Genomic DNA, 15812 nt, shown 5'->3' with positions numbered 1-15812 from the left:
GTCCCGGGTTCTGCAACTTCAGCGCTCCTACTGATCTGCTACTAACCTTGAAAAGCAAACAAACACGGAATCAAAGCTTGAATCCAGTGTTACATCCCATGTGAAAACATCTCCTTAGACATGGAATGACAGAAACCCAAGCAGCCTCAGTGGGCAAGGTTGTGATGGAAAGAATCCAGCAACTTTGTCCTCCACAAGCTTGAGCTGGGCAGGCAGAGCCCCGGGGTACCCCTTGTCACTGAACAGAGGATATGTTTTTAGGGCTTAAATAAGATGCACTCTGAAATTTACCCACCCCAGGCCACAGCTGAAATGTTCACGAATGAACAAGGAAGAGCAAACACTTCCTTGGTCCGATACTTACTCAGGTGTGAGCTTATCCGACTGACAGGTTTTACACTCAACTACAAAGAGATCAAAACAACTCCCATTCCTGATTATTGGCAGGTAATTGGGATGTGCCAGATAGAAATGTAAAGAAAACAAAGCAAAACAGATTAAACAAATAATCCTTTCGATTGCTAAAAAGTAGTTTGGCTTCAAGTGGGTCAGGGAACAGAGAGCACTAACTACAATACAATTGCCTTTGTCCGGTTTTCTCCATAGCAGATACAGACATACATCTGTAACACAGATTTTGCTCTAACCTATCTATTGCTGCTCCCAACAGATGTGAGCTACTCACATTGACACTGGAAAAGTTGAAGAGAAATCTAACAGATGTTGAGCTTCTGTACTTCATTTCTCTTTGTTATCCCTTGACCTTCCCCAAAAGAACAAGAAAGGATCTGCCTGCCCAAGCAGGGTGATAGCTGCCAGGCCCACTGCTGGCATGACACCTGCAATCCAGATGTGCCAGCTAAGGCAGCAGCTCTGTTGCCAGCAGTCCCACAGGAGAGCTCCAGAAACTGATGCTGCTTTGCCTCCTTCATGCACCTCCAAACAACCAGTGTCAAGACTAGGTTCATACAGACTAGACTTTTACATCACTTCATTGGTGAGACAGCATCTCTGATCTCTGTGATGGTAAAGTGATCTACATCAGGTTAATTTAAGAGCAGACCTGGTACAAGAGTCTGGTGTGAATTTAGCAGAACCCACTTAAAATGGAAGCAAAAGACTATGTATTGTTCATGAACTAGGGAATATGCTCCCCTCATATGTGCTAGTAGAATGTCTTAAAATTGCTCTATCATCCCCTACAAGAAAACAGAATATTCAGATAATTTTTCTTAAAGATCTCTGCTTCATCAATGCACAAGAAAGAGCACTCCTACAACTCCCTTAAATGTAAGACCTTTTATACTAGCTTATAACAGAGATTTTTACTTACTCTTTACACCTGACATGCTAGAACCACAGTTTGCAATGCCTTGTGATAAGTCATTTATTATTTAGAACTTAGCTGAGAGTTTGGAGAGCACACTCTTTGCCTGAAACTCCCAGCTCTGTCCTCTCTCTGTGCCTCTATCTGACCTGGCTCGAACCTGTGCCCATGCAGCTCCTCTGTGTCCCACTACCCTGCAGCAGTTATCCTGAGGGATACTACAAGAGCTCTACCCCTAAGGGGATGGCTCCTTCTCCAGGCTGTGCCTGCTGGGGTATGCTATCAATGGGGCTCAAATAGGGCCAAGCTAAGATGTGCCAATCATACACGTACAGGGTACTTCTGTTTGGCACAGCTTGAATCTTCTGCATCGCAGAGAAACATCACTTGAGGGCATGTGTGGCTGCAGGGGCCCAGTCATTCAATGCATATTCCTCCTGCAAAACTTTCTTCAGCATCTGCACTGCTCTATGATTATCTGAATGCCATTCCATCTACTTCTAACTTGAGCTTCCTAAGTATATTTGCACGTATATTGTAAGCATGATACTAAACGAGACAGCACTGCCTGTGTAATCATGCCATGACTTTCCCTTAGGGAAACCTGGTAAAATTATGTTCCATTACATCTGTAAAATACTACTCATTAAAAGCAGGAACAAAACTTTTATGTTCATGTGAAACAAAGCAGAAAAGATTCTCCACCCTTTAACTTGTATCAATTTTGAGATGAAAAAGCATTTTCCACACAAGTAGGGATTCAGAATTTAACTTCAGCATTATGCGCTTTTGGCTTTGATTGCTTGACAGTTAAACCTCTTTCGAAAGTTCTCTTTTTTTCTTAACTTAATATTTATTATGAGACAACACAGAACAAAACCAGTTCATGTGCCCTGAAGAGGACGGACATCAGCTTTGAAAACTCTTTCTTGGTCAATTGTTCTTACTTATTATTGTCCGTGCCATGAAAGAGAAGAACGATTTCTACTGTACTAAGCACTGTCCTTTACTCTTGCTGCTGGTCAACTCATTGTTTTAATTCCTTGGTGCTCTGGCAAACTTTCAAGTATGTCATGCGAGAATCTCCTAAATGAAGCATTCATTTAGAAGTCACACAGTGGTGATATATATCCAGAGCTTCAATTTAAACCATTATTGCATACCATCCTTTTCTTTTTGTAATAATCCATTAAATGCTTTCAAGTATGGAGAAAGAATAGCAACCTGTAGATCTGAATGGAGCCCAAATGACCTATAAAATACATCCTGCCTCACTGCCTGACTAGTTCCAGCTCTCATCTCTAATGCTTGCTATTGTTATTCCGCCATCTAGACAACCACATGCATCAATTATACATTCTTCTGGGTCATGAATCCATTTTCTTAGGCAACGTTTTTGTCTTAATGCACACAATGCTTTCTCTTCGACCTGCGACCAGAGTTGAAGGTCTCAACACTTAAAACAATACTACTGTCCTTTAAATTGTGTTGGTAATTGCAAAATACCTTCAGGAAAATCAGAAGATGCAGCTTTTTGAACTGTTTCGAGGTGTATGTCTACACCATCTACTGTCTCTTTATCACACCAAATGTATTAGGCAGCACTCTGTGTTGCAGGTGAGCATTTTTCCTTTTGTTATATTGGTGCCAGGCAGCACAGCTACAATGAAATGCCCTTTACCTCCTCTATTTTATGACACTTACAATTCACTGATCTTAATTGGACTTTCCTTAGCATATAAATAGCTGACTCAAGATGCAAACCTTTTCTTCCCCTCCGCCCCGTGAAACAAACTCCAGTCCTACACTGCGGACAGTCTCAGGGACTTTTTTAGAGACTTTGACTTATTCTTGCCTTTTTAAAAATCACCATGATGACAAAAGCTTTGAAGTAAGTCTGAGACAGCTCTCCAAATTAAATTCTTCACAGCTCCTATTCTCATAAGCAAAGCTCTCATTATTATGTTCCAAAGGGGTAAAGTCATTTCACTTCCTTTCTTAGCAAAGTTAAATAGTTTGGGTAAGGCAACGCATCACTTGCATGGTTTTCTCACACATCACGTATATCCTTAACGTAGTTCTGTGACTGAAAAGTTGAAGCACAGGTGTCGGGGTTTAAACCCAGTCAGGTAACTCGTTCACTCACTCCCCCCCCTTCTTTCCCTCCCCCTACTCCCGGAGGGACGGAGAGGAGAATCGAAAAGAATGCAACTCCCACGGGTTGAGATAAGAACAGTTTAGTAACTAAGGTAGAACACAAATCACTACTGCTACCACCAATGATAATAATGATAAAGGAAATAACAAGGGAAGAGAGTACAACACCTCACCACCAGCCGACCGATAACTCGCCCCCCTCAGCCCGACCAAGCTCCGACCGATACCTCCTCCAACCCTGCAGTCTCCCCAGCCCTTCCGGCTAACTCCCAGTTACCTCCTGGGCATGACGTGCTGTGGTATGGAATAGCTCTTTGGTCAGTTTGGGTCAGGTGTCCTGTCTCTGCTTCCTCCTGGCTTCCCCTCCTCCCTGGCAGAGCATGAGGCTCACAAAGTCCTTGGCCAAACCAAAACATTGCTATCAGTTCTGTTCCCAGGCTGAAAGTCAAAACACAGCACTGCACCAGCTACCAAGAAGAAGAAACATGACTGCTACTGCTGAACCCAGGACAACAGGTTTTAAAAATCAAGGAAGTGAAGCCTCCTCTTGAAGCCTCCTCAACAGGGCATGATGCCCAAACGTCAGCTCATGGAACCCCAACAGCCAGCACCATCAGCAAGGCCTCACCAGTACTCCCTGGGGGCTGGAGGAACATACCCAATGCAGGATCACTCACTGGAGCAAAGGCAACCTGCCTCAAGCAGGTTGCTTCCAGTCACAGGATGCTTAACACTGTTCTGAACAGCCCAACACCACATTCAAGACCAAGTTTTGCTGGCTACAAGTTAGACTCCTCTCCTACAAGCACATAGGACACCACAACAAAATCATGGTGTACTTAGGTGATGCAAACTGACCTACTGAAAACAGAGAATTGAGATGGTCAGTTGAGACAGTCAAGACTGCAACTAAGTAACTCCATAACCAAGAGCACAGTGAAAGCATCCATTCACAGACAGACACTCCTATCTACCAAACTGCAAGAAATCCACTACAGAGACTACAGAGAGCCAAAACTGTTTTGTGTGTGTCTACATACACACACGAATGTTCACACTGATACATTCAAATACACATACACTGGTGGGCACAAACCTTAACAGAGACCTCCTATCTTTTTTCCTACTGTTTCCTCCATCCATAAGCAGCTTGCTTGGGATGGTGTTGCAGTCAGAAGGTTGTGAACACTCGTCAGGGCAGGCTCTGCTCTGTCCCAGTCTGGTCCAGGGGGCATCCTCCTCCTATGCTCAGTCCCTGCTGCCATCCTCATCAGGCACGTTCACTGAATTGCCATGCATAAAGTAGCTGTTGCCTTTGGAGAACCGTGACCAGGGGTATGGCATCATTGTGCAAATGCTTTAGAGATGATAGATAGATAGATAGATAGATAGATAGATAGATAGATAGATAGATAGATAGATAGATAGACAGACAAATAATTTTATGTTCTCTTTGTTCCTCTCTGGGGGGAAGAAAAGGTGAACAAAAAAAACCACCACCAAAAACCCCAAATATTTCTGAAGCTAGCTTAGCAAACCATGCCCTCTTCAAGTCTACATAGGAATGTGATGCATTACCTTGACTTGTCTTGTCGTCCTGGTTCCTCCGTCCCCTGACAGGATAGGTCAAAGTAGTCCCATCTGTCTAAGGACATCCACACACAGAGGTTGCAAAGGGATTTATACCTTGTTTGAACATGTACAGTTTTCAGGACAAGCCATTGCTCATCATTTAGGACTTGCGTTTTCCATACTGTATATCTCAAGTGAGGGCCTTCGGGTGTTAGAGGAGAGAAGAGATGATAGTAGCAGAGCAGATTTAAACCACTTCATCACCACATCATGAGGACCATCTTAATTCCCAGTCTCCATCCAATCTGTGCCTTAAGAAAACCCTGGTTTTATCCATGTGAGAACAGAGACGGCCTTACAGGAGAGCTGAAGGTGGGAGAGTCAATCATAGCTCAGCACTCCTGCATTTCCTGTGGTAGGAGTTTTTTTTAAAGCAGCCAGTGGGAACCACTTGTCTGAATCCTATTCAGATCTAGGAAAACTGAGGGATAAGATATTATGTTAACATTGAAGTCTCTGGTTGGCTGGTCGGATTGTTTGTTTGCAGAGCCAAGGGGGTGTGTTAGGTTTAACTTTATTATAACTAAGCCCATATAAATGCAAATACTGTTTCCGTAGATATAATTTCATAAAGCAAAACTACCCACAATCTTTAGCAGTGAAATTCAAGTGGCAACTGTGACAAGCAAAGAAAAATGAATGCAGTTAACTTCAGCCATCCCTGCTCATCTGAAAGCTTGTGTCAGTTCCTAAATAAGCTTTTCATTTTCCTATTCAGCCTGCTGATATTTGTTGATTTACAGCATGAATGAGCATGGCACATTGCAACTTGTAGAGTATATTTTCCCGAAATAATAAAACATTTATTGCAGACCCATCAAGCCTGCTGGTAGCTTTGAATTATTATTGCGATGAAGTGCTATGTTAACAACTCATTTACACTGGTGCAGAAGACTGCATTAACACTATATGTAATTTAATCCCATTCAGGAGAAAGAACCCCCCAAAATATATCTAGGGCTGGCAAGTTACAACTTCATGCTATTTTTCTACTCAACCCTTTCCCAAGATGAAGCTGCTTTCATCAAGCCCATTCCACCCCTTACTTTCCATAGGGGCCATACTGTGATTTCCTTTGGAAATGGTGATAGGGTGTCAGAGCAGGCACAAGACACACCACCTCCACAATGAGCATGCCACCACGTTACCCTGCTGCTCTTCCTTAGTTAGCTGTGTACAAGACCACTGCAGTGCGCTCAGACCAGGTTCAGCCACCCCAAATGTGATGTCTATGGACCCCTGGCGACATGCTCATGAACATAAGATATACATGTTACGACCACTTTTGCATTGCAATACCCAGATTTTGGTGGATACCCCCAGGCTATTACTCCTGGAGGCCTGCAGGGTTGTGATTGATTTATATCAGGCCAAGAAAATGATGTTTCAACAGTATTGTTTCTAGTTCTTAGCATTTAGTTCTGCTATTTATGAGAAATATGTCTTTTCCTAAAAAATTTCAATTGTGGTCAGTAAGTCCAAGTTCTTCATACATAATCTTTCACTTCTATCTGATAAGTAGTGAGAGGCACATGTTACTAACTTCTTAAGCTGTCTTAGGTACTGTCAGTTCTCTGAATTTCAACTGAGTCTTGCCTAAAACATGTTTTTTACCACATCAGGCACCCAGTCCTTTGCTGAGATTATCCATTAATACAACTAATAATTTATCACCTCAGTCATTTTTTAAGACATTTTAAGGTAGGCATGCAAAAGTGTTACCATAATTTCCAGTTCCCTGGGACTGCTTATAGTAGAGTGCAGAATTCTACTTCTTATCTACTACTTACACTTGCAAAAACATTGGGGTTTTAGGGTGTATTTTTCTCCCAAGGAGAAAACATTAATTCCCTCTGTAGAGTTTCAGGATGAATACTGACTTTATTCACTTGACAAAAAGCCTCCTACTTCAGCTCCAGTTCAATCTGCTTCGAAGGCCTGCCTAAACCAGCAACATGCACATTTTCATCTTAAACTCATCAAGTCAGAGCCTCTCTCCTGCCATCAGTTGCCTCATTCAGCCAGCAGCAGGAGCCAGACGTTGCAGGCACACACACCACTTCCAACGCACGCTTACCTGCTCTCCTAACAAGCATCCGTGAGAGAACAGAGAGGCCATAAGAAAGCAGAAGCCATGCAGTAAGAACTGTTAGGTCCGTCCCATTAAATAGAGAAATATTCCTGTGGGCAGGAATCACATTGCTGTTATTCAGCTAAAGTTGTATGGCTCAAAAAATAGAACCATAAAACCCCTATCCTCCCAGCAAATGGCATCGAATACGTTAACCTAACATGATTTCAATGCCCCTTCTACATGAATAAACTTATTTTATATAAACTACCCAGTTAGAAAAACTATTTGAACAGTAAGTAAAATAATACTTATTTAGGGAGCATTATTTTTTGCTGGTTGACTAAATACGGAGTTAAACATCTAGAGGTGAAGCGGAGGACAATTAATATACTAGCCTGCTCAATTATCATACAGTGCTCACTTCTCAGGGAATTAGAGCTATTATGATCTACTCCTATGAATAAATGAGAATCTCAGCTCTCAGAGGGTAACGCAATAGGTTTGGAAATAATCTTTTTATGAGATTGTGGCTTTATCAGCTATGTGTTAAGAGTCAGTATAAACACTTGTGTATCATAGGATAAGAACTTCAGACAGGCTTGTAATGTTAATTTTGGTTCCTGTATTATTTTAGTTCACTTTTCCTGTGCTCTTATTCTAGAAACCAAGGGGAAAATTATTTGGCTTTTTCAGATTGTCTTCTTTCATAAAACATCACCAGAAAAGCAATATGTAAATCAAACCACAAATAATGACTCCAGCAATACAAATCCCACATGAACTGTTTTCCAGGGAACAGAACACCCAGTGAAAGCGAGTCCTGACGACACTCAACGGTGTTGAAACACTGGAGGGTAACTCAATCACAGCTTCAAAGACAAGGAAAGATGAAAGGACATTTCTCTTAAATTTCCACATGATCTGCTCAGGCATTTGTTTATTTCAATTTTGTACCAAAATATTCTTTGTGGGACACTTTGACATGAATTCTTTAAATCTTTATCAACAGAATTGCTGATTTTCACTCCAGGTGCCAAGTTTCTGAGTTTCATAGCCAGACAGAATAAACTTTAACATGGGAGACTTTTAAAGCAGCCTGACCACAAAAGAAAGCTTCAGGAGACCCAAATAGTGGACCATATGTGATATCAAATGGTCAAGCCATTAGCATCAGCGGTGAACATATTGTACCAACTGGGAATGAAAATAAAACATTCAACTACCAACTGTTATAATCTGTAAATAGTCCAACCAATTCCTCTGGGTTCCAAAAATACATGAATAGGGTGACGCATTGGGGCCCCATTGTCCTGCTCATAGGTAATGCAGCAGTTTTGCTCCCCAGCAAAGAACAACCACACTGCTTAGTGAGATCTGATAGCACAGACAGCCCTTCTATGTTAAAAGGCTCCTTGAAACGATGTATTAAGCATAAAAAAACAGAGAATCCTTTTGAAGCAACTTTCCTCTGTACAATGTGGAACACCAAGAGAAGAAAACCTCCCAGCTGCAAACCATATTGAGAACCCAGCAGAAAATGTACAGAGGGCACCAAAAATGCTGAGAATTCATTGTACAGCTGGCAAGTGCACTCCTACCTACTAGTTGCTTCCCATTTAATAATGCATGTTATGAACAGATGGATAGAATGTCAATAAGGCTCCCCGTATCATCAGTGGTAATGAAATACTGGACTTTGAATGCTTAATAGCACCTAAAACAAAAAGCCTGGAGGAAATTTGTCAATGTCATACACGCAATACTTTAGCAGTGCTTTAACACTGTTAGTGTGAGGCCATATGTTTCTTCTAACAGGATCTACTGTAGCCGGATGCCAAAAAAATAAAGTTTTACACTTTTTTTTTTTTTTTGCTTTTAACTCTTACAACATGTTAAGAGCAAATAACCCCGTGCATCAGGCAAGCAGAATAGTCAGTGGAAGTACAGTATCATCCCCCTTTTTAGTCAAGTTCTCAATGAAAAGGAGCTAAGGGAAACTTGCTAGGAAACATTATTGTTCAGACTTGTTCTAGAAATACAGTTGAAAGTAATCTCTTGAAGATTAAATATAGAAATAAGGGCACTGAACTGTCTGTATTAGGCAGTAAATCTCATTGTCGAGAGCTGTGGAAGATGGGAATCTGCAAGACATCGCAAGCATAAGTAAAGCAGAAAGTCTACCCAGCAGTGTCTAGAAATGAGGCACACAAAAGGGAATAACAGACACATTCTCTTAGGCAAATGTCAGCTAAAGGATCTATGGAAAATGCTTTGGAATTGTCAAAAGGGAGAATAGCAGAAAGCTGTCATTCCGAGAGATACAGACCTGGGGATAAGCCCAGCAGGCACAGGTTTTTCCCTGGGAAAGGGATGGAGAAACAACTGCCTGGTAGGTAGTGGTACCTGCAAAGGCTATGAGGGCACCCAGAGTGGTGTTTCGATCCTGCATGCTTCTCAGAAAAGCTGTGCTCAAAGCTTCAGAGGGTAGCAGACACTGTGGCAGATCAGCCTCTGTGAAACATGGAGATCTCCAGCAATACAGCTGGAATCCGGGATCTGAAGCATTGTGCGTCAGGAGAAATCAATGTGCGCTGAAGTACTGGTTCTAAGAGAACACCCATCACTAATAATAAGTTGCATTAAAAGAAAGGAAGGTTTTCCAGCTGCCTGCAGTACATGGTCTGTATAGCACCAGTATCCATGAGCATACAGAAGACTGCTACAGCTTCTCCCTTCTACAACAGGGGGAGGATGCAGAGAGAAGCAATGCCAGTAATACACCAGCTTGCCGACACTCAGAGCTGGCATGGGTTGGCTCCCCTTCTGCAACCCTGAACTATGCAAACACAGTACTAATCCACCCTGGGATGTCCACCTGATAAACTGTTACAGCTCTCTGCATTTGCTTGCATGGACACATTTTATTTTCTCCTAAATAAGGAGCTAAAATCCAACCAGGACTTCCAAAACAAACCTCAGATTAGAGCCTAGCACCACCCTCATTCTCTTGCCTTCTGTTGCCCTGGAAATACGCTGAACCCTGACCACAGCAGTTGCCCTTAACCAGAATGAAGTGAATTTTGTGTGCCCTTCAGAAGTACAAAGACCAAGGGGAATGCAGCGCCAAGAGGTGGGAGATTAACAACAGCACCTCGGGGTTCTCATTCACAGCACCCAGAAAAGCTGTACGTCAAGAAGCAGAAAGAAAGCATAGGGACTTTTCTCAAATCAGTGGTGAAAATACTTTACTTATGGGATTTGCTTTAGCTAGAATCTGTGTTCGACCCTGAGAAAAAGGACCTAGAGAAACTGCTGTGGTGTGCACATGTAGTATGGTTTGATAGCAAACGTAGCTCTCAACTAGAAGTGGGCTTTCCAAAACCACAGAGATACCGATAAACCAAAGTTTTGTGAACAACTTCTTAAGGGAAAAATATAGTAATCTATAAATATTTTAAGTGTGTAAAGCCATCAAGGGAAAAGGATATAAGTAGAAATAATGGAAAGAAAAAGCTTAAGCTCAATAGTGTATTGGGAAAATCTTCCTGACAGCAAGATGTATTAGCCTGTGAAATAGTCTCCCAAGGAGAAATATGGAAGCTTTCACTTGGGATTTTAACAACTAAAGTTGACATAACACTAAAAAATGTTCTCTATGAAATAATCCTACATTGGCAGAAAAATGGACTGAATGATTTGTTAGGTCTTTTCTCTTTCTAAGTTTCTTCAGCCTTTGGTGCTTTGGGAACACACCCTGAACAGCCAAAGGTTATCAGAAAGGAGCTTCTTCAATTAACATGATGAACAACAAGATTACAGAGGTGATCATTTTGAAAGCCTATTACGAAGCATCTCTTGATTTAAACAAACAATAATATCTGTTACTCATGTATTGGCACCTTTCAAGCCTCCACTGACAAGGATAGGCGAAGTTCAGAGCTACCACCCTGATCACTGGTCAAACCCACACATCTTCCTGCACTCATTCCTATTTAGTTTAACCCACCTGACACTGTGAGCAGTGTTAATGACTATCGATTGCAGTGTGGCACAGTGACATGTACACAGTAAGAAAAGATGTTGAACTTACTTTGGCAACTATAGTCTGAATTATGTTCTATATCTTCATCTTGGAATCATAGAATAGTTAGGGTTGGAAAGGACCTTAAGATCATCTAGTTCCAACCCTCTGATCATCCTCGTGGCCCCCTCTGGACTCGCTCCAGCAGCTCCATGTCCTTCTTATGTTGAGGACACAATATTCCAAACGAGGTCTCACGAGACAGAAACGAATGCTAAGAAAGGATGTTTATGTCACTACAGATATTAATATTTAGCACATAGTGTATTTCAGTCACTGCTTCAGATCACTGACAGATAGCTAAATATTAGCCCCAATGGAAATCATTTATTTGCTGGGTCGGTGTCTGAAAATGAAAACTTAACAACAACAAATCACCAACCAGTAAATATCGCCTACAATTAGTTTTCCCTCCCAGCATTTTCTTGCCAAAACAAAACTTCAGGACCATTCCATCCTTGTTTAAAGGGTTATTTCTCTTTTTCGGTGGCTGCTGAAGGGCCGCTCCAAAGCAACAGTTATAAAAGGTCTGGTAAGAGCCCCTCTCTCCATGCAGCAGTTTAAGCCCACTCGGTAGGGTTTGCCTTTTGTGCAGCAGGAAGGCATTAAGGAAAGCTGGATGAGCCTGCACCATTCTCTGCAGCTTAAAAACACCCGAGGAACTTAGCAAGAATAAATCAATAGTGATGAACAGACATTACTCTGAGCACTTGGAGGCTGCATTAGGAAAATTTAGCTCATCACAACCTTAGTTGTGTTAGTTCTACAGCAGTATTTTGATCCCAGTAAGTTGCAAACTATTTCCTCTAGGAACATTACTGAGGGAAAATCAGGGATGGTTAAGATGGAAGCCTCCATTTACATGCTTTAAATCGCAAGGTCTTCCCTGTGAGGGTACTGAGACGCTGGCACAGGATGCCCAGAGAAGCTGTGGCTGCCCCATCCCTGGCAGTGTTCAAGGCCAGGTTGGACACAGGGGCTTCAAGCAACATGGTCTAGTGGAAGGTGTCCCTGCCTATGGAACTGGATGAGCTTTAAGGTCCTTCCAACCCAAACCAGCCTGGAATTTTGTGATTTCTGTATTTCTAAGGAACTCAGCCTGCACACCAGCAGACAGCACAAGGTATAACTTACAAATGAAAACATCAACTATCTTGTTTAAAAGTTGCGTTTGCAAACATTAAGTATTACGAGTACTTGTGCTCCTCACTCCCGTAGTCACAGTTTAAATACTCCACTAGGATGTTACCCCAAAATAACTCCCCCTTTTGATAAAAACACAAAACCTCTTCCCTGTCAGTCACAGGAGTTTCTTGTAAGCAGCAATAACAGGGAAGAGGAGGAGAAGAAGGAGAAGTGTTTGCTCATAAGCGTCTCTCCCACGCATCCCACTGCCCCTTGAGCAGCCAGGTACCCCCCTGGCCCACAGGGACCTGCGCTCCCCTTCCTCCCCTCCTCTCCTTCCTGCCTTTTCTCCCACCTCCTGTTTCTTTATTTCTGTCTGAGTTTTACAGCTGGCACATCATCCCCTGCTGCACTAAATCAGCACTTGTGAAAGCAGCAGCCTTCGAGTGAGTGACTAGAGCTGCTGCTCGCAGAAGTGTCAATTTGGTACAGCAGGAGATGGGGTCGCAGCTGCAGGAGGAGAAGAGAGGCCCTGTTTTATGCTTTAAAATGGTAAAAATGTCAGAGGGGAGGGAAATCTATACAAAGTATGAAAAGGGTGCAGAACAAAGAACAGAAATAAAAGGGAGAGGGGGGTAAAAAGGGGTCGGAAAGAAGGAAGAAAGAGGAAAATGACACTGTACAATGGAACAAAATCACTGGTGAATCAGACACAGGGGTTTTGTAGGTGGGCACTTTCAAGATAAAACCAAGTCATGTGCGCATCATAAACCTATATAAACCTGCTCACAGGATCCTTCTGCTTTGCGGGGTAAAGTCTGGCTCATTAAACAAAGTATTGTCTTAGCTGTGTCTGCGATAGTTTGGGATGTGCTTCTCAGCACAAGCACTGGGCATAAAATGAAGTTATTTCACAGAGGGTTTGATTTTAAGAGGAGATATCAAGCAGAAGACCAAGAAACCTGCTTTCAGGAACTCCAGTCAGCGAAAGTGGACAGAAATCCCATGTTCTGGAGTAAGGTTGCACACCCCTACATCTCTCACTGTTCAGAGGTCCCCATTTAAAAGCAGGTACCTATTTTATTGTGAAAGTGAAAAGGAAAATAAACCAAAAGAATGTACAGTCCCAAAAGAGGAACTCACAAAAAAAAACTTTTGTTTTTTCACATTACATAAATATGTAAATCCATCTAATGCATATTTCAAATGCTATTAGCATTCATGTCTGGCTTTAAAGGATGCCCTTTGTTTCTTCTAATCTCTTCCTGGGAGCTGCTGCTTTACTTTCTCTATTCATTTCCCAAGGCGTACTTGCAGGAAGGGAAACCGAACGGGCTCTATGGCTCTAACACATACCCATCACAGCCATTGATTTTCTTACACCATTTCTTCATCTATTTCCAGAGAAAGCGGAATCTCCTCCCCTGCTCTGCCCTTTTGTTTTGGCAGTCCGCAGCATCCTAAGCAGAGCAGAGAGGTCTCCTAAGAAGCCCTCTCCTGCAGAACTGCCTCCCAGAGCTCTCTCATGTGCAGAACTTTTTCCACCCATAAACCTCAGTGGAAATCTAGAATGCAGCTGCCAGCTCATCACTATATACAGAGAAGGTCCCACCTTTAGCAAGAACCACAAACAGCTCAGCTTAGTGAAAACCCTGCACTCAGGAATCCATCCTTAATCCCTCTTAACCCAAGAAGAAAACTTGCTGTGTGATGTGTGATATTTATGAAGTATTTCAGGAATATAAGTCTCCAGCATTTACCTCTGTAGGTCACCTTACACATGGCTGAGCAATCTCATTGTCTGCCTCCACCACGTTTCCTTGCCAGCATCACCAATCCACACATTAGGTGAAAAGAAGAGCTAAATTCAATAAACAAGTAGACAGAAGTAAAAATGAGAAGCAAAATAAACAGCCTGTGACAGGAGAGCATTCAGACTAGACACTCGCTAACAAGACAAATCAGCTGTGCATCATTGCTGAAGAGACAAGGTACAGCCTCATGTGCTTTACCACAACCTTTCCATTATTTCTCTTTAAAAGATTTACTGATACTTCACCAATTCATCTGGCCCAATATTGAAAGCACTTCGACAACAGCAGGACTTGTGTTCCAAGCCAACAATCACTGCTCAAGATGCAGACTGAACTTAACCTGCAGGGCTGCAATTCCTCCTTGCACTGAAGCTGTCGGTGAGTCTCAGCTGTCCTGCTACCCATTACCTGCTCTGCCAGGGTAGATAGGCACACAGTGGGTAGGCATCTCCATCCTCCAAGTTCCTGGACCCTAAACTGGCAGAAAACAGCCCAAGATGCTGTGTGATTCAGATGCATCTGGATGCAATAACACAAAAGAGACCTTCTTCAAAACAATGGTCATACATTTTAGGGCTTATTTTCTTTCTCCATGCATTGTGTGGCATGATAGAAAATGCACCTTACAGTAATACCTGTTCTCCTCCCGTTCTGACCTTATCCATCCCCTACACTATTTGTAATGTGCAATTTAAACATACTCCATGAAAAAAGGAAAGAAAAAGATGCAGATCCCAACCCATGTTAAAATCCAACATGGACACATGTAAAGAGTAAAAAGTATGATATCTACAACTGCTCTAGGAATATAATGTTGATCATTTTTCAAAGCCTTTCTGGAAGAAGTGAACTTGCAGAACAGATCTCAAACATGGTCTCAAAACATAAACACTTTACCCCAAGAATTCATTACTCTCCTTATGTCCACTTCATGTTGCGAAGTAAATTGTACTGCCCTTCAGCTCCCATCACTATTCTGGTGCCCGTCTGGCACTCATCACTCCTGATTGACTCCACGCTTCATGTTCATAAGTCCTGAAAGGATGCAAACGTTCTTTTCTTCCTAATTTGTTCAATTAAAACATAAATACATAAAGTAAAAAGGCCAAAAAATTCCAACAACCTTCAACTGTATCGATATTGAAATCAATATTCAACAACATCTACCAGCTTCAGTATGTGGCCTTGCTTCTTTCTAGTGGTTAGATTAACAATACAACTTGCAGGCTAGTTATTAAAGAAAGAACTCCTTTGTTTGGTTGATAGAAACAGTGGGTGCTAAAGAAGCCTTGTTTAGATAGGAAAATTAACATTATGTCATCTCATTGCACTATTTCAACATATTGATTTACCAGTGTAATTGCAGCAAGCATTCTTCCGGCTTGTTTTAAGCATATACAAAAAGACCCCCGGATCAAGCAGAGCTTTTGTTACAGGCTTAGCCTATATAAAACATATGATATGCAGAACAAGAGCAAAACATTGCCCTGTGCACGTTAGGCAGTTCATTAATGCAAATACATCATCTCTAATAGAACTGAAAACTTCTCTATGAACAAATTTGAAAGCACAAGAGTGACAACAGGCAAATTAATCATTATC

This window comes from Pezoporus wallicus, unplaced genomic scaffold (assembly GCF_028554395.1).
Source record: "Pezoporus wallicus isolate ANWC-B61680 ecotype Strahan unplaced genomic scaffold, APGP_CSIRO_Pwel_v1 contig_8333, whole genome shotgun sequence".
Classification (NCBI taxonomy): Eukaryota; Metazoa; Chordata; class Aves; order Psittaciformes; family Psittacidae; genus Pezoporus; species Pezoporus wallicus.
Note: the sequence above shows the minus strand (reverse complement) of the source record.